This window comes from Anopheles merus, unplaced genomic scaffold, assembly GCF_017562075.2.
Source record: "Anopheles merus strain MAF unplaced genomic scaffold, AmerM5.1 LNR4000185, whole genome shotgun sequence".
NCBI lineage: Eukaryota > Metazoa > Arthropoda > Insecta > Diptera > Culicidae > Anopheles > Anopheles merus.
In genome coordinates this window covers 22501-42198 of record NW_024427765.1, presented here as the reverse complement: position 1 = coordinate 42198, position 19698 = coordinate 22501, and positions in this window count along the sequence as shown.

The window sequence follows — 19698 nt, the reverse complement described above, 5'->3', positions numbered from 1 at the left end:
TTACCATACAAGGTTTACTAGGGAAACCTGCTTGCTCGACCATTGCCCTCCCGTCGCGGACACCATTCTTGGACAGAAGTCCTAGTACGTAGAGTACTTTCCCTAGGTATGTGCCCGTTCGTGACTATCGTTGCGTGCATACGGACACGCTTGGGTATGTTTACCATACAAGGTTTACTAGGGAAACCTGCTTGCTCGACCATTGCCCTCCCGTCGCGGACACCATTCTTGGACAGAAGTCCTAGTACGTAGAGTACTTTCCCTAGGTATGTGCCCGTTCGTGACTATCGTTGCGTGCATACGGACACGCTTGGGTATGTTTACCATACAAGGTTTACTAGGGAAACCTGCTTGCTCGACCATTGCCCTCCCGTCGCGGACACCATTCTTGGACAGAAGTCCTAGTACGTAGAGTACTTTCCCTAGGTATGTGCCCGTTCGTGACTATCGTTGCGTGCATACGGACACGCTTGGGTATGTTTACCATACAAGGTTTACTAGGGAAACCTGCTTGCTCGACCATTGCCCTCCCGTCGCGGACACCATTCTTGGACAGAAGTCCTAGTACGTAGAGTACTTTCCCTAGGTATGTGCCCGTTCGTGACTATCGTTGCGTGCATACGGACACGCTTGGGTATGTTTACCATACAAGGTTTACTAGGGAAACCTGCTTGCTCGACCATTGCCCTCCCGTCGCGGACACCATTCTTGGACAGAAGTCCTAGTACGTAGAGTACTTTCCCTAGGTATGTGCCCGTTCGTGACTATCGTTGCGTGCATACGGACACGCTTGGGTATGTTTACCATACAAGGTTTACTAGGGAAACCTGCTTGCTCGACCATTGCCCTCCCGTCGCGGACACCATTCTTGGACAGAAGTCCTAGTACGTAGAGTACTTTCCCTAGGTATGTGCCCGTTCGTGACTATCGTTGCGTGCATACGGACACGCTTGGGTATGTTTACCATACAAGGTTTACTAGGGAAACCTGCTTGCTCGACCATTGCCCTCCCGTCGCGGACACCATTCTTGGACAGAAGTCCTAGTACGTAGAGTACTTTCCCTAGGTATGTGCCCGTTCGTGACTATCGTTGCGTGCATACGGACACGCTTGGGTATGTTTACCATACAAGGTTTACTAGGGAAACCTGCTTGCTCGACCATTGCCCTCCCGTCGCGGACACCATTCTTGGACAGAAGTCCTAGTACGTAGAGTACTTTCCCTAGGTATGTGCCCGTTCGTGACTATCGTTGCGTGCATACGGACACGCTTGGGTATGTTTACCATACAAGGTTTACTAGGGAAACCTGCTTGCTCGACCATTGCCCTCCCGTCGCGGACACCATTCTTGGACAGAAGTCCTAGTACGTAGAGTACTTTCCCTAGGTATGTGCCCGTTCGTGACTATCGTTGCGTGCATACGGACACGCTTGGGTATGTTTACCATACAAGGTTTACTAGGGAAACCTGCTTGCTCGACCATTGCCCTCCCGTCGCGGACACCATTCTTGGACAGAAGTCCTAGTACGTAGAGTACTTTCCCTAGGTATGTGCCCGTTCGTGACTATCGTTGCGTGCATACGGACACGCTTGGGTATGTTTACCATACAAGGTTTACTAGGGAAACCTGCTTGCTCGACCATTGCCCTCCCGTCGCGGACACCATTCTTGGACAGAAGTCCTAGTACGTAGAGTACTTTCCCTAGGTATGTGCCCGTTCGTGACTATCGTTGCGTGCATACGGACACGCTTGGGTATGTTTACCATACAAGGTTTACTAGGGAAACCTGCTTGCTCGACCATTGCCCTCCCGTCGCGGACACCATTCTTGGACAGAAGTCCTAGTACGTAGAGTACTTTCCCTAGGTATGTGCCCGTTCGTGACTATCGTTGCGTGCATACGGACACGCTTGGGTATGTTTACCATACAAGGTTTACTAGGGAAACCTGCTTGCTCGACCATTGCCCTCCCGTCGCGGACACCATTCTTGGACAGAAGTCCTAGTACGTAGAGTACTTTCCCTAGGTATGTGCCCGTTCGTGACTATCGTTGCGTGCATACGGACACGCTTGGGTATGTTTACCATACAAGGTTTACTAGGGAAACCTGCTTGCTCGACCATTGCCCTCCCGTCGCGGACACCATTCTTGGACAGAAGTCCTAGTACGTAGAGTACTTTCCCTAGGTATGTGCCCGTTCGTGACTATCGTTGCGTGCATACGGACACGCTTGGGTATGTTTACCATACAAGGTTTACTAGGGAAACCTGCTTGCTCGACCATTGCCCTCCCGTCGCGGACACCATTCTTGGACAGAAGTCCTAGTACGTAGAGTACTTTCCCTAGGTATGTGCCCGTTCGTGACTATCGTTGCGTGCATACGGACACGCTTGGGTATGTTTACCATACAAGGTTTACTAGGGAAACCAGGAAGGAATTCTAGGCACACGTTTTGTTCCATCCACAGTAACTTTCGTTCTCTTAAGGTAGCTATTTAACTTGTTTGCCATGATAAGCAACCTGCTTCCCCGACCGTCGCGGACACCATTCTTGGACAGAAGTCCTAGTACGTAGAGTACTTTCCCTAGGTATGTGCCCGTTCGTGACTATCGTTGCGTGCATACGGACACGCTTGGGTATGTTTACCATACAAGGTTTACTAGGGAAACCTGCTTGCTCGACCATTGCCCTCCCGTCGCGGACACCATTCTTGGACAGAAGTCCTAGTACGTAGAGTACTTTCCCTAGGTATGTGCCCGTTCGTGACTATCGTTGCGTGCATACGGACACGCTTGGGTATGTTTACCATACAAGGTTTACTAGGGAAACCTGCTTGCTCGACCATTGCCCTCCCGTCGCGGACACCATTCTTGGACAGAAGTCCTAGTACGTAGAGTACTTTCCCTAGGTATGTGCCCGTTCGTGACTATCGTTGCGTGCATACGGACACGCTTGGGTATGTTTACCATACAAGGTTTACTAGGGAAACCTGCTTGCTCGACCATTGCCCTCCCGTCGCGGACACCATTCTTGGACAGAAGTCCTAGTACGTAGAGTACTTTCCCTAGGTATGTGCCCGTTCGTGACTATCGTTGCGTGCATACGGACACGCTTGGGTATGTTTACCATACAAGGTTTACTAGGGAAACCTGCTTGCTCGACCATTGCCCTCCCGTCGCGGACACCATTCTTGGACAGAAGTCCTAGTACGTAGAGTACTTTCCCTAGGTATGTGCCCGTTCGTGACTATCGTTGCGTGCATACGGACACGCTTGGGTATGTTTACCATACAAGGTTTACTAGGGAAACCTGCTTGCTCGACCATTGCCCTCCCGTCGCGGACACCATTCTTGGACAGAAGTCCTAGTACGTAGAGTACTTTCCCTAGGTATGTGCCCGTTCGTGACTATCGTTGCGTGCATACGGACACGCTTGGGTATGTTTACCATACAAGGTTTACTAGGGAAACCAGGAAGGAATTCTAGGCACACGTTTTGTTCCATCCACAGTAACTTTCGTTCTCTTAAGGTAGCTATTTAACTTGTTTGCCATGATAAGCAACCTGCTTCCCCGACCGTCGCGGACACCATTCTTGGACAGAAGTCCTAGTACGTAGAGTACTTTCCCTAGGTATGTGCCCGTTCGTGACTATCGTTGCGTGCATACGGACACGCTTGGGTATGTTTACCATACAAGGTTTACTAGGGAAACCTGCTTGCTCGACCATTGCCCTCCCGTCGCGGACACCATTCTTGGACAGAAGTCCTAGTACGTAGAGTACTTTCCCTAGGTATGTGCCCGTTCGTGACTATCGTTGCGTGCATACGGACACGCTTGGGTATGTTTACCATACAAGGTTTACTAGGGAAACCTGCTTGCTCGACCATTGCCCTCCCGTCGCGGACACCATTCTTGGACAGAAGTCCTAGTACGTAGAGTACTTTCCCTAGGTATGTGCCCGTTCGTGACTATCGTTGCGTGCATACGGACACGCTTGGGTATGTTTACCATACAAGGTTTACTAGGGAAACCTGCTTGCTCGACCATTGCCCTCCCGTCGCGGACACCATTCTTGGACAGAAGTCCTAGTACGTAGAGTACTTTCCCTAGGTATGTGCCCGTTCGTGACTATCGTTGCGTGCATACGGACACGCTTGGGTATGTTTACCATACAAGGTTTACTAGGGAAACCTGCTTGCTCGACCATTGCCCTCCCGTCGCGGACACCATTCTTGGACAGAAGTCCTAGTACGTAGAGTACTTTCCCTAGGTATGTGCCCGTTCGTGACTATCGTTGCGTGCATACGGACACGCTTGGGTATGTTTACCATACAAGGTTTACTAGGGAAACCTGCTTGCTCGACCATTGCCCTCCCGTCGCGGACACCATTCTTGGACAGAAGTCCTAGTACGTAGAGTACTTTCCCTAGGTATGTGCCCGTTCGTGACTATCGTTGCGTGCATACGGACACGCTTGGGTATGTTTACCATACAAGGTTTACTAGGGAAACCTGCTTGCTCGACCATTGCCCTCCCGTCGCGGACACCATTCTTGGACAGAAGTCCTAGTACGTAGAGTACTTTCCCTAGGTATGTGCCCGTTCGTGACTATCGTTGCGTGCATACGGACACGCTTGGGTATGTTTACCATACAAGGTTTACTAGGGAAACCTGCTTGCTCGACCATTGCCCTCCCGTCGCGGACACCATTCTTGGACAGAAGTCCTAGTACGTAGAGTACTTTCCCTAGGTATGTGCCCGTTCGTGACTATCGTTGCGTGCATACGGACACGCTTGGGTATGTTTACCATACAAGGTTTACTAGGGAAACCTGCTTGCTCGACCATTGCCCTCCCGTCGCGGACACCATTCTTGGACAGAAGTCCTAGTACGTAGAGTACTTTCCCTAGGTATGTGCCCGTTCGTGACTATCGTTGCGTGCATACGGACACGCTTGGGTATGTTTACCATACAAGGTTTACTAGGGAAACCTGCTTGCTCGACCATTGCCCTCCCGTCGCGGACACCATTCTTGGACAGAAGTCCTAGTACGTAGAGTACTTTCCCTAGGTATGTGCCCGTTCGTGACTATCGTTGCGTGCATACGGACACGCTTGGGTATGTTTACCATACAAGGTTTACTAGGGAAACCTGCTTGCTCGACCATTGCCCTCCCGTCGCGGACACCATTCTTGGACAGAAGTCCTAGTACGTAGAGTACTTTCCCTAGGTATGTGCCCGTTCGTGACTATCGTTGCGTGCATACGGACACGCTTGGGTATGTTTACCATACAAGGTTTACTAGGGAAACCTGCTTGCTCGACCATTGCCCTCCCGTCGCGGACACCATTCTTGGACAGAAGTCCTAGTACGTAGAGTACTTTCCCTAGGTATGTGCCCGTTCGTGACTATCGTTGCGTGCATACGGACACGCTTGGGTATGTTTACCATACAAGGTTTACTAGGGAAACCTGCTTGCTCGACCATTGCCCTCCCGTCGCGGACACCATTCTTGGACAGAAGTCCTAGTACGTAGAGTACTTTCCCTAGGTATGTGCCCGTTCGTGACTATCGTTGCGTGCATACGGACACGCTTGGGTATGTTTACCATACAAGGTTTACTAGGGAAACCTGCTTGCTCGACCATTGCCCTCCCGTCGCGGACACCATTCTTGGACAGAAGTCCTAGTACGTAGAGTACTTTCCCTAGGTATGTGCCCGTTCGTGACTATCGTTGCGTGCATACGGACACGCTTGGGTATGTTTACCATACAAGGTTTACTAGGGAAACCTGCTTGCTCGACCATTGCCCTCCCGTCGCGGACACCATTCTTGGACAGAAGTCCTAGTACGTAGAGTACTTTCCCTAGGTATGTGCCCGTTCGTGACTATCGTTGCGTGCATACGGACACGCTTGGGTATGTTTACCATACAAGGTTTACTAGGGAAACCTGCTTGCTCGACCATTGCCCTCCCGTCGCGGACACCATTCTTGGACAGAAGTCCTAGTACGTAGAGTACTTTCCCTAGGTATGTGCCCGTTCGTGACTATCGTTGCGTGCATACGGACACGCTTGGGTATGTTTACCATACAAGGTTTACTAGGGAAACCAGGAAGGAATTCTAGGCACACGTTTTGTTCCATCCACAGTAACTTTCGTTCTCTTAAGGTAGCTATTTAACTTGTTTGCCATGATAAGCAACCTGCTTCCCCGACCGTCGCGGACACCATTCTTGGACAGAAGTCCTAGTACGTAGAGTACTTTCCCTAGGTATGTGCCCGTTCGTGACTATCGTTGCGTGCATACGGACACGCTTGGGTATGTTTACCATACAAGGTTTACTAGGGAAACCTGCTTGCTCGACCATTGCCCTCCCGTCGCGGACACCATTCTTGGACAGAAGTCCTAGTACGTAGAGTACTTTCCCTAGGTATGTGCCCGTTCGTGACTATCGTTGCGTGCATACGGACACGCTTGGGTATGTTTACCATACAAGGTTTACTAGGGAAACCTGCTTGCTCGACCATTGCCCTCCCGTCGCGGACACCATTCTTGGACAGAAGTCCTAGTACGTAGAGTACTTTCCCTAGGTATGTGCCCGTTCGTGACTATCGTTGCGTGCATACGGACACGCTTGGGTATGTTTACCATACAAGGTTTACTAGGGAAACCAGGAAGGAATTCTAGGCACACGTTTTGTTCCATCCACAGTAACTTTCGTTCTCTTAAGGTAGCTATTTAACTTGTTTGCCATGATAAGCAACCTGCTTCCCCGACCGTCGCGGACACCATTCTTGGACAGAAGTCCTAGTACGTAGAGTACTTTCCCTAGGTATGTGCCCGTTCGTGACTATCGTTGCGTGCATACGGACACGCTTGGGTATGTTTACCATACAAGGTTTACTAGGGAAACCTGCTTGCTCGACCATTGCCCTCCCGTCGCGGACACCATTCTTGGACAGAAGTCCTAGTACGTAGAGTACTTTCCCTAGGTATGTGCCCGTTCGTGACTATCGTTGCGTGCATACGGACACGCTTGGGTATGTTTACCATACAAGGTTTACTAGGGAAACCTGCTTGCTCGACCATTGCCCTCCCGTCGCGGACACCATTCTTGGACAGAAGTCCTAGTACGTAGAGTACTTTCCCTAGGTATGTGCCCGTTCGTGACTATCGTTGCGTGCATACGGACACGCTTGGGTATGTTTACCATACAAGGTTTACTAGGGAAACCTGCTTGCTCGACCATTGCCCTCCCGTCGCGGACACCATTCTTGGACAGAAGTCCTAGTACGTAGAGTACTTTCCCTAGGTATGTGCCCGTTCGTGACTATCGTTGCGTGCATACGGACACGCTTGGGTATGTTTACCATACAAGGTTTACTAGGGAAACCTGCTTGCTCGACCATTGCCCTCCCGTCGCGGACACCATTCTTGGACAGAAGTCCTAGTACGTAGAGTACTTTCCCTAGGTATGTGCCCGTTCGTGACTATCGTTGCGTGCATACGGACACGCTTGGGTATGTTTACCATACAAGGTTTACTAGGGAAACCTGCTTGCTCGACCATTGCCCTCCCGTCGCGGACACCATTCTTGGACAGAAGTCCTAGTACGTAGAGTACTTTCCCTAGGTATGTGCCCGTTCGTGACTATCGTTGCGTGCATACGGACACGCTTGGGTATGTTTACCATACAAGGTTTACTAGGGAAACCTGCTTGCTCGACCATTGCCCTCCCGTCGCGGACACCATTCTTGGACAGAAGTCCTAGTACGTAGAGTACTTTCCCTAGGTATGTGCCCGTTCGTGACTATCGTTGCGTGCATACGGACACGCTTGGGTATGTTTACCATACAAGGTTTACTAGGGAAACCTGCTTGCTCGACCATTGCCCTCCCGTCGCGGACACCATTCTTGGACAGAAGTCCTAGTACGTAGAGTACTTTCCCTAGGTATGTGCCCGTTCGTGACTATCGTTGCGTGCATACGGACACGCTTGGGTATGTTTACCATACAAGGTTTACTAGGGAAACCTGCTTGCTCGACCATTGCCCTCCCGTCGCGGACACCATTCTTGGACAGAAGTCCTAGTACGTAGAGTACTTTCCCTAGGTATGTGCCCGTTCGTGACTATCGTTGCGTGCATACGGACACGCTTGGGTATGTTTACCATACAAGGTTTACTAGGGAAACCTGCTTGCTCGACCATTGCCCTCCCGTCGCGGACACCATTCTTGGACAGAAGTCCTAGTACGTAGAGTACTTTCCCTAGGTATGTGCCCGTTCGTGACTATCGTTGCGTGCATACGGACACGCTTGGGTATGTTTACCATACAAGGTTTACTAGGGAAACCAGGAAGGAATTCTAGGCACACGTTTTGTTCCATCCACAGTAACTTTCGTTCTCTTAAGGTAGCTATTTAACTTGTTTGCCATGATAAGCAACCTGCTTCCCCGACCGTCGCGGACACCATTCTTGGACAGAAGTCCTAGTACGTAGAGTACTTTCCCTAGGTATGTGCCCGTTCGTGACTATCGTTGCGTGCATACGGACACGCTTGGGTATGTTTACCATACAAGGTTTACTAGGGAAACCTGCTTGCTCGACCATTGCCCTCCCGTCGCGGACACCATTCTTGGACAGAAGTCCTAGTACGTAGAGTACTTTCCCTAGGTATGTGCCCGTTCGTGACTATCGTTGCGTGCATACGGACACGCTTGGGTATGTTTACCATACAAGGTTTACTAGGGAAACCTGCTTGCTCGACCATTGCCCTCCCGTCGCGGACACCATTCTTGGACAGAAGTCCTAGTACGTAGAGTACTTTCCCTAGGTATGTGCCCGTTCGTGACTATCGTTGCGTGCATACGGACACGCTTGGGTATGTTTACCATACAAGGTTTACTAGGGAAACCTGCTTGCTCGACCATTGCCCTCCCGTCGCGGACACCATTCTTGGACAGAAGTCCTAGTACGTAGAGTACTTTCCCTAGGTATGTGCCCGTTCGTGACTATCGTTGCGTGCATACGGACACGCTTGGGTATGTTTACCATACAAGGTTTACTAGGGAAACCTGCTTGCTCGACCATTGCCCTCCCGTCGCGGACACCATTCTTGGACAGAAGTCCTAGTACGTAGAGTACTTTCCCTAGGTATGTGCCCGTTCGTGACTATCGTTGCGTGCATACGGACACGCTTGGGTATGTTTACCATACAAGGTTTACTAGGGAAACCTGCTTGCTCGACCATTGCCCTCCCGTCGCGGACACCATTCTTGGACAGAAGTCCTAGTACGTAGAGTACTTTCCCTAGGTATGTGCCCGTTCGTGACTATCGTTGCGTGCATACGGACACGCTTGGGTATGTTTACCATACAAGGTTTACTAGGGAAACCAGGAAGGAATTCTAGGCACACGTTTTGTTCCATCCACAGTAACTTTCGTTCTCTTAAGGTAGCTATTTAACTTGTTTGCCATGATAAGCAACCTGCTTCCCCGACCGTCGCGGACACCATTCTTGGACAGAAGTCCTAGTACGTAGAGTACTTTCCCTAGGTATGTGCCCGTTCGTGACTATCGTTGCGTGCATACGGACACGCTTGGGTATGTTTACCATACAAGGTTTACTAGGGAAACCTGCTTGCTCGACCATTGCCCTCCCGTCGCGGACACCATTCTTGGACAGAAGTCCTAGTACGTAGAGTACTTTCCCTAGGTATGTGCCCGTTCGTGACTATCGTTGCGTGCATACGGACACGCTTGGGTATGTTTACCATACAAGGTTTACTAGGGAAACCTGCTTGCTCGACCATTGCCCTCCCGTCGCGGACACCATTCTTGGACAGAAGTCCTAGTACGTAGAGTACTTTCCCTAGGTATGTGCCCGTTCGTGACTATCGTTGCGTGCATACGGACACGCTTGGGTATGTTTACCATACAAGGTTTACTAGGGAAACCTGCTTGCTCGACCATTGCCCTCCCGTCGCGGACACCATTCTTGGACAGAAGTCCTAGTACGTAGAGTACTTTCCCTAGGTATGTGCCCGTTCGTGACTATCGTTGCGTGCATACGGACACGCTTGGGTATGTTTACCATACAAGGTTTACTAGGGAAACCTGCTTGCTCGACCATTGCCCTCCCGTCGCGGACACCATTCTTGGACAGAAGTCCTAGTACGTAGAGTACTTTCCCTAGGTATGTGCCCGTTCGTGACTATCGTTGCGTGCATACGGACACGCTTGGGTATGTTTACCATACAAGGTTTACTAGGGAAACCTGCTTGCTCGACCATTGCCCTCCCGTCGCGGACACCATTCTTGGACAGAAGTCCTAGTACGTAGAGTACTTTCCCTAGGTATGTGCCCGTTCGTGACTATCGTTGCGTGCATACGGACACGCTTGGGTATGTTTACCATACAAGGTTTACTAGGGAAACCTGCTTGCTCGACCATTGCCCTCCCGTCGCGGACACCATTCTTGGACAGAAGTCCTAGTACGTAGAGTACTTTCCCTAGGTATGTGCCCGTTCGTGACTATCGTTGCGTGCATACGGACACGCTTGGGTATGTTTACCATACAAGGTTTACTAGGGAAACCTGCTTGCTCGACCATTGCCCTCCCGTCGCGGACACCATTCTTGGACAGAAGTCCTAGTACGTAGAGTACTTTCCCTAGGTATGTGCCCGTTCGTGACTATCGTTGCGTGCATACGGACACGCTTGGGTATGTTTACCATACAAGGTTTACTAGGGAAACCTGCTTGCTCGACCATTGCCCTCCCGTCGCGGACACCATTCTTGGACAGAAGTCCTAGTACGTAGAGTACTTTCCCTAGGTATGTGCCCGTTCGTGACTATCGTTGCGTGCATACGGACACGCTTGGGTATGTTTACCATACAAGGTTTACTAGGGAAACCTGCTTGCTCGACCATTGCCCTCCCGTCGCGGACACCATTCTTGGACAGAAGTCCTAGTACGTAGAGTACTTTCCCTAGGTATGTGCCCGTTCGTGACTATCGTTGCGTGCATACGGACACGCTTGGGTATGTTTACCATACAAGGTTTACTAGGGAAACCAGGAAGGAATTCTAGGCACACGTTTTGTTCCATCCACAGTAACTTTCGTTCTCTTAAGGTAGCTATTTAACTTGTTTGCCATGATAAGCAACCTGCTTCCCCGACCGTCGCGGACACCATTCTTGGACAGAAGTCCTAGTACGTAGAGTACTTTCCCTAGGTATGTGCCCGTTCGTGACTATCGTTGCGTGCATACGGACACGCTTGGGTATGTTTACCATACAAGGTTTACTAGGGAAACCTGCTTGCTCGACCATTGCCCTCCCGTCGCGGACACCATTCTTGGACAGAAGTCCTAGTACGTAGAGTACTTTCCCTAGGTATGTGCCCGTTCGTGACTATCGTTGCGTGCATACGGACACGCTTGGGTATGTTTACCATACAAGGTTTACTAGGGAAACCTGCTTGCTCGACCATTGCCCTCCCGTCGCGGACACCATTCTTGGACAGAAGTCCTAGTACGTAGAGTACTTTCCCTAGGTATGTGCCCGTTCGTGACTATCGTTGCGTGCATACGGACACGCTTGGGTATGTTTACCATACAAGGTTTACTAGGGAAACCTGCTTGCTCGACCATTGCCCTCCCGTCGCGGACACCATTCTTGGACAGAAGTCCTAGTACGTAGAGTACTTTCCCTAGGTATGTGCCCGTTCGTGACTATCGTTGCGTGCATACGGACACGCTTGGGTATGTTTACCATACAAGGTTTACTAGGGAAACCTGCTTGCTCGACCATTGCCCTCCCGTCGCGGACACCATTCTTGGACAGAAGTCCTAGTACGTAGAGTACTTTCCCTAGGTATGTGCCCGTTCGTGACTATCGTTGCGTGCATACGGACACGCTTGGGTATGTTTACCATACAAGGTTTACTAGGGAAACCTGCTTGCTCGACCATTGCCCTCCCGTCGCGGACACCATTCTTGGACAGAAGTCCTAGTACGTAGAGTACTTTCCCTAGGTATGTGCCCGTTCGTGACTATCGTTGCGTGCATACGGACACGCTTGGGTATGTTTACCATACAAGGTTTACTAGGGAAACCTGCTTGCTCGACCATTGCCCTCCCGTCGCGGACACCATTCTTGGACAGAAGTCCTAGTACGTAGAGTACTTTCCCTAGGTATGTGCCCGTTCGTGACTATCGTTGCGTGCATACGGACACGCTTGGGTATGTTTACCATACAAGGTTTACTAGGGAAACCTGCTTGCTCGACCATTGCCCTCCCGTCGCGGACACCATTCTTGGACAGAAGTCCTAGTACGTAGAGTACTTTCCCTAGGTATGTGCCCGTTCGTGACTATCGTTGCGTGCATACGGACACGCTTGGGTATGTTTACCATACAAGGTTTACTAGGGAAACCTGCTTGCTCGACCATTGCCCTCCCGTCGCGGACACCATTCTTGGACAGAAGTCCTAGTACGTAGAGTACTTTCCCTAGGTATGTGCCCGTTCGTGACTATCGTTGCGTGCATACGGACACGCTTGGGTATGTTTACCATACAAGGTTTACTAGGGAAACCTGCTTGCTCGACCATTGCCCTCCCGTCGCGGACACCATTCTTGGACAGAAGTCCTAGTACGTAGAGTACTTTCCCTAGGTATGTGCCCGTTCGTGACTATCGTTGCGTGCATACGGACACGCTTGGGTATGTTTACCATACAAGGTTTACTAGGGAAACCTGCTTGCTCGACCATTGCCCTCCCGTCGCGGACACCATTCTTGGACAGAAGTCCTAGTACGTAGAGTACTTTCCCTAGGTATGTGCCCGTTCGTGACTATCGTTGCGTGCATACGGACACGCTTGGGTATGTTTACCATACAAGGTTTACTAGGGAAACCTGCTTGCTCGACCATTGCCCTCCCGTCGCGGACACCATTCTTGGACAGAAGTCCTAGTACGTAGAGTACTTTCCCTAGGTATGTGCCCGTTCGTGACTATCGTTGCGTGCATACGGACACGCTTGGGTATGTTTACCATACAAGGTTTACTAGGGAAACCTGCTTGCTCGACCATTGCCCTCCCGTCGCGGACACCATTCTTGGACAGAAGTCCTAGTACGTAGAGTACTTTCCCTAGGTATGTGCCCGTTCGTGACTATCGTTGCGTGCATACGGACACGCTTGGGTATGTTTACCATACAAGGTTTACTAGGGAAACCTGCTTGCTCGACCATTGCCCTCCCGTCGCGGACACCATTCTTGGACAGAAGTCCTAGTACGTAGAGTACTTTCCCTAGGTATGTGCCCGTTCGTGACTATCGTTGCGTGCATACGGACACGCTTGGGTATGTTTACCATACAAGGTTTACTAGGGAAACCTGCTTGCTCGACCATTGCCCTCCCGTCGCGGACACCATTCTTGGACAGAAGTCCTAGTACGTAGAGTACTTTCCCTAGGTATGTGCCCGTTCGTGACTATCGTTGCGTGCATACGGACACGCTTGGGTATGTTTACCATACAAGGTTTACTAGGGAAACCTGCTTGCTCGACCATTGCCCTCCCGTCGCGGACACCATTCTTGGACAGAAGTCCTAGTACGTAGAGTACTTTCCCTAGGTATGTGCCCGTTCGTGACTATCGTTGCGTGCATACGGACACGCTTGGGTATGTTTACCATACAAGGTTTACTAGGGAAACCTGCTTGCTCGACCATTGCCCTCCCGTCGCGGACACCATTCTTGGACAGAAGTCCTAGTACGTAGAGTACTTTCCCTAGGTATGTGCCCGTTCGTGACTATCGTTGCGTGCATACGGACACGCTTGGGTATGTTTACCATACAAGGTTTACTAGGGAAACCTGCTTGCTCGACCATTGCCCTCCCGTCGCGGACACCATTCTTGGACAGAAGTCCTAGTACGTAGAGTACTTTCCCTAGGTATGTGCCCGTTCGTGACTATCGTTGCGTGCATACGGACACGCTTGGGTATGTTTACCATACAAGGTTTACTAGGGAAACCTGCTTGCTCGACCATTGCCCTCCCGTCGCGGACACCATTCTTGGACAGAAGTCCTAGTACGTAGAGTACTTTCCCTAGGTATGTGCCCGTTCGTGACTATCGTTGCGTGCATACGGACACGCTTGGGTATGTTTACCATACAAGGTTTACTAGGGAAACCTGCTTGCTCGACCATTGCCCTCCCGTCGCGGACACCATTCTTGGACAGAAGTCCTAGTACGTAGAGTACTTTCCCTAGGTATGTGCCCGTTCGTGACTATCGTTGCGTGCATACGGACACGCTTGGGTATGTTTACCATACAAGGTTTACTAGGGAAACCTGCTTGCTCGACCATTGCCCTCCCGTCGCGGACACCATTCTTGGACAGAAGTCCTAGTACGTAGAGTACTTTCCCTAGGTATGTGCCCGTTCGTGACTATCGTTGCGTGCATACGGACACGCTTGGGTATGTTTACCATACAAGGTTTACTAGGGAAACCAGGAAGGAATTCTAGGCACACGTTTTGTTCCATCCACAGTAACTTTCGTTCTCTTAAGGTAGCTATTTAACTGTTTGCCATGATAAGCAACCTGCTTCCCCGACCGTCGCGGACACCATTCTTGGACAGAAGTCCTAGTACGTAGAGTACTTTCCCTAGGTATGTGCCCGTTCGTGACTATCGTTGCGTGCATACGGACACGCTTGGGTATGTTTACCATACAAGGTTTACTAGGGAAACCTGCTTGCTCGACCATTGCCCTCCCGTCGCGGACACCATTCTTGGACAGAAGTCCTAGTACGTAGAGTACTTTCCCTAGGTATGTGCCCGTTCGTGACTATCGTTGCGTGCATACGGACACGCTTGGGTATGTTTACCATACAAGGTTTACTAGGGAAACCTGCTTGCTCGACCATTGCCCTCCCGTCGCGGACACCATTCTTGGACAGAAGTCCTAGTACGTAGAGTACTTTCCCTAGGTATGTGCCCGTTCGTGACTATCGTTGCGTGCATACGGACACGCTTGGGTATGTTTACCATACAAGGTTTACTAGGGAAACCTGCTTGCTCGACCATTGCCCTCCCGTCGCGGACACCATTCTTGGACAGAAGTCCTAGTACGTAGAGTACTTTCCCTAGGTATGTGCCCGTTCGTGACTATCGTTGCGTGCATACGGACACGCTTGGGTATGTTTACCATACAAGGTTTACTAGGGAAACCTGCTTGCTCGACCATTGCCCTCCCGTCGCGGACACCATTCTTGGACAGAAGTCCTAGTACGTAGAGTACTTTCCCTAGGTATGTGCCCGTTCGTGACTATCGTTGCGTGCATACGGACACGCTTGGGTATGTTTACCATACAAGGTTTACTAGGGAAACCTGCTTGCTCGACCATTGCCCTCCCGTCGCGGACACCATTCTTGGACAGAAGTCCTAGTACGTAGAGTACTTTCCCTAGGTATGTGCCCGTTCGTGACTATCGTTGCGTGCATACGGACACGCTTGGGTATGTTTACCATACAAGGTTTACTAGGGAAACCTGCTTGCTCGACCATTGCCCTCCCGTCGCGGACACCATTCTTGGACAGAAGTCCTAGTACGTAGAGTACTTTCCCTAGGTATGTGCCCGTTCGTGACTATCGTTGCGTGCATACGGACACGCTTGGGTATGTTTACCATACAAGGTTTACTAGGGAAACCTGCTTGCTCGACCATTGCCCTCCCGTCGCGGACACCATTCTTGGACAGAAGTCCTAGTACGTAGAGTACTTTCCCTAGGTATGTGCCCGTTCGTGACTATCGTTGCGTGCATACGGACACGCTTGGGTATGTTTACCATACAAGGTTTACTAGGGAAACCTGCTTGCTCGACCATTGCCCTCCCGTCGCGGACACCATTCTTGGACAGAAGTCCTAGTACGTAGAGTACTTTCCCTAGGTATGTGCCCGTTCGTGACTATCGTTGCGTGCATACGGACACGCTTGGGTATGTTTACCATACAAGGTTTACTAGGGAAACCTGCTTGCTCGACCATTGCCCTCCCGTCGCGGACACCATTCTTGGACAGAAGTCCTAGTACGTAGAGTACTTTCCCTAGGTATGTGCCCGTTCGTGACTATCGTTGCGTGCATACGGACACGCTTGGGTATGTTTACCATACAAGGTTTACTAGGGAAACCTGCTTGCTCGACCATTGCCCTCCCGTCGCGGACACCATTCTTGGACAGAAGTCCTAGTACGTAGAGTACTTTCCCTAGGTATGTGCCCGTTCGTGACTATCGTTGCGTGCATACGGACACGCTTGGGTATGTTTACCATACAAGGTTTACTAGGGAAACCTGCTTGCTCGACCATTGCCCTCCCGTCGCGGACACCATTCTTGGACAGAAGTCCTAGTACGTAGAGTACTTTCCCTAGGTATGTGCCCGTTCGTGACTATCGTTGCGTGCATACGGACACGCTTGGGTATGTTTACCATACAAGGTTTACTAGGGAAACCTGCTTGCTCGACCATTGCCCTCCCGTCGCGGACACCATTCTTGGACAGAAGTCCTAGTACGTAGAGTACTTTCCCTAGGTATGTGCCCGTTCGTGACTATCGTTGCGTGCATACGGACACGCTTGGGTATGTTTACCATACAAGGTTTACTAGGGAAACCAGGAAGGAATTCTAGGCACACGTTTGTTCCATCCACAGTAACTTTCGTTCTCTTAAGGTAGCTATTTAACTTGTTTGCCATGATAAGCAACCTGCTTCCCCGACCGTCGCGGACACCATTCTTGGACAGAAGTCCTAGTACGTAGAGTACTTTCCCTAGGTATGTGCCCGTTCGTGACTATCGTTGCGTGCATACGGACACGCTTGGGTATGTTTACCATACAAGGTTTACTAGGGAAACCTGCTTGCTCGACCATTGCCCTCCCGTCGCGGACACCATTCTTGGACAGAAGTCCTAGTACGTAGAGTACTTTCCCTAGGTATGTGCCCGTTCGTGACTATCGTTGCGTGCATACGGACACGCTTGGGTATGTTTACCATACAAGGTTTACTAGGGAAACCTGCTTGCTCGACCATTGCCCTCCCGTCGCGGACACCATTCTTGGACAGAAGTCCTAGTACGTAGAGTACTTTCCCTAGGTATGTGCCCGTTCGTGACTATCGTTGCGTGCATACGGACACGCTTGGGTATGTTTACCATACAAGGTTTACTAGGGAAACCTGCTTGCTCGACCATTGCCCTCCCGTCGCGGACACCATTCTTGGACAGAAGTCCTAGTACGTAGCGTTCTTTATTGTACTTGATCAGTTTGTATTGCCTTCGCTTTGTTCCATCGACACTTGCTACTGCTCACTAAGGGGTTTTTGTTGTGATGTGTACGATAAGCCACCGTCTATCCTATCCGGCACTTTATCAACACTTTTCACCCAAGTCATAGGAACGTAGTGTACTTTCCCTGATCGGTACACAATTTTGGTGCACGGCTATCCTGACCGGCAACTTGTACCAACATGGACATCCATGAACGCGTACGCTCGGGCTGCGCCCTCCGTGTTGTACTTTCCCTGATCGGTACACAATTTTGGTGCACGGCTATCCTGACCGGCAACTTGTACCAACATGGACATCCATGAACGCGTACGCTCGGGCTGCGCCCTCCGTGTTGTACTTTCCTGATCGGTACACAATTTTGGTGCACGGCTATCCTGACCGGCAACTTGTACCAACATGGACATCCATGAACGCGTACGCTCGGGCTGCGCCTCCGTGTTGTACTTTCCCTGATCGGTACACACATTTTGGTGCACGGCTATCCTGACCGGCAACTTGTACCAACATGGACATCCATGAACGCGTACGCTCGGGCTGCGCCCTCCGTGTTGTACTTTCCCTGATCGGTACACAATTTTGGTGCACGGCTATCCTGACCGGCAACTTGTACCAACATGGACATCCATGAACGCGTACGCTCGGGCTGCGCCCTCCGTGTTGTACTTTCCCTGATCGGTACACAATTTTGGTGCACGGCTATCCTGACCGGCACTAAATCGTCACTTTTCGTCCATAACCTAGGAACGTCGTGTAGGTTTCATCATTTTTATGTTTGATTCGGTTTAATATGATGAAAAATACGCTAAGTCCCAGAAATCTGAACTCGAATACTTCCTCCATGTTGCGCCAAAAGCTACTGACCAACGCCTAGCTTGTGACCCATTTATAGTTAATTTCCATTAATAGTTTGAAAAATACGCTAAGTCCCAGAAATCTGAACTCGAATACTTCCTCCATGTTGCGCCAAAAGCTACTGACCAACGCCTAGCTTGAGACCCATTTATAGTTTAATTTCCATTAATAGTTTTGAAAAATACGCTAAGTCCCAGAAATCTGAACTCGAATACTTCCTCCATGTTGCGCCAAAGCTACTGACCAACGCCTAGCTTGAGACCATTTATAGTTTAATTTAAATTAATAGTTTTGAAAAATACGCTAAGTCCCAGAAATCTGAACTCGAATACTTCCTCCATGTTGCGCCAAAAGCTACTGACCAACGCCTAGCTTGTGACCCATTTATAGTTTAATTTCCATTAATAGTTTGAAAAATACGCTAAGTCCCAGAAATCTGAACTCGAATACTTCCTCCATGTGGCGCCAAAAGCTACTGACCAACGCCTAGCTTGTGACCCATTTATAGTTTAATTTCCATTAATAGTTTTGAAAAATACGCTAAGTCCCAGAAATCTGAACTCGAATACTTCCTCCATGTTGCGCCAAAAGCTACTGACCAACGCCTAGCTTGAGACCCATTTATAGTTTAATTTCCATTAATAGTTTTGAAAAATACGCTAAGTCCCAGAAATCTGAACTCGAATACTTCCTCCATGTTGCGCCAAAAGCTACTGACCAACGCCTAGCTTGAGACCCATTTATAGTTTAATTTAAATTAATAGTTTTGAAAAATACGCTAAGTCCCAGAAATCTGAACTCGAATACTTCCTCCATGTTGCGCCAAAAGCTACTGACCAACGCCTAGCTTGTGACCCATTTATAGTTTAATTTCCATTAATAGTTTTGAAAAATACGCTAAGTCCCAGAAATCTGAACTCGAATACTTTCTCCATGTGGCGCCAAAAGCTACTGACCAACGCCTAGGTACATGGTTGGTACATGGATTGTATGCATGCAGGCGTACTGCCGTGCTGGACCGGAAAATCGCACTAGCTACTAGAACGTAGAGTAATTCCCCTAGATAGGTGCTTTTGCATGCCTCTGATCGACGACCATGCAACTTGCAACGTGCGACACGCGTAGGTAGGCTTCCCCATACAAGTTCCCTAGGGTAGCACCAAATTGCATACTTTCAGGCGTAATTTTCGGAACCGTGTACCGTGCATGGTACAAGTATCAGTAGCTCGTGCAATTTGTTTTGCATCGTGTTGCGGTTGCAGGTGCGTCAAGATAGGAGTGTTTCGAGACTTTTGCCAAGCTTGAGTGCCATTTGCAGGATAATTGATGTTCTAGCCACGTTAAACATGCCACTTAATGCCGAAAAGGAAAAAGCCGTTTTCTAGGGACGTCCTGTCAAAAAGGTTGCCATCAGCGCTTTCCTCTCGAGTTCAGGATTCTTGGACTTAGCGTTTTTTCACGATCCAATCAAAAGACCAGATCGTGAAATAA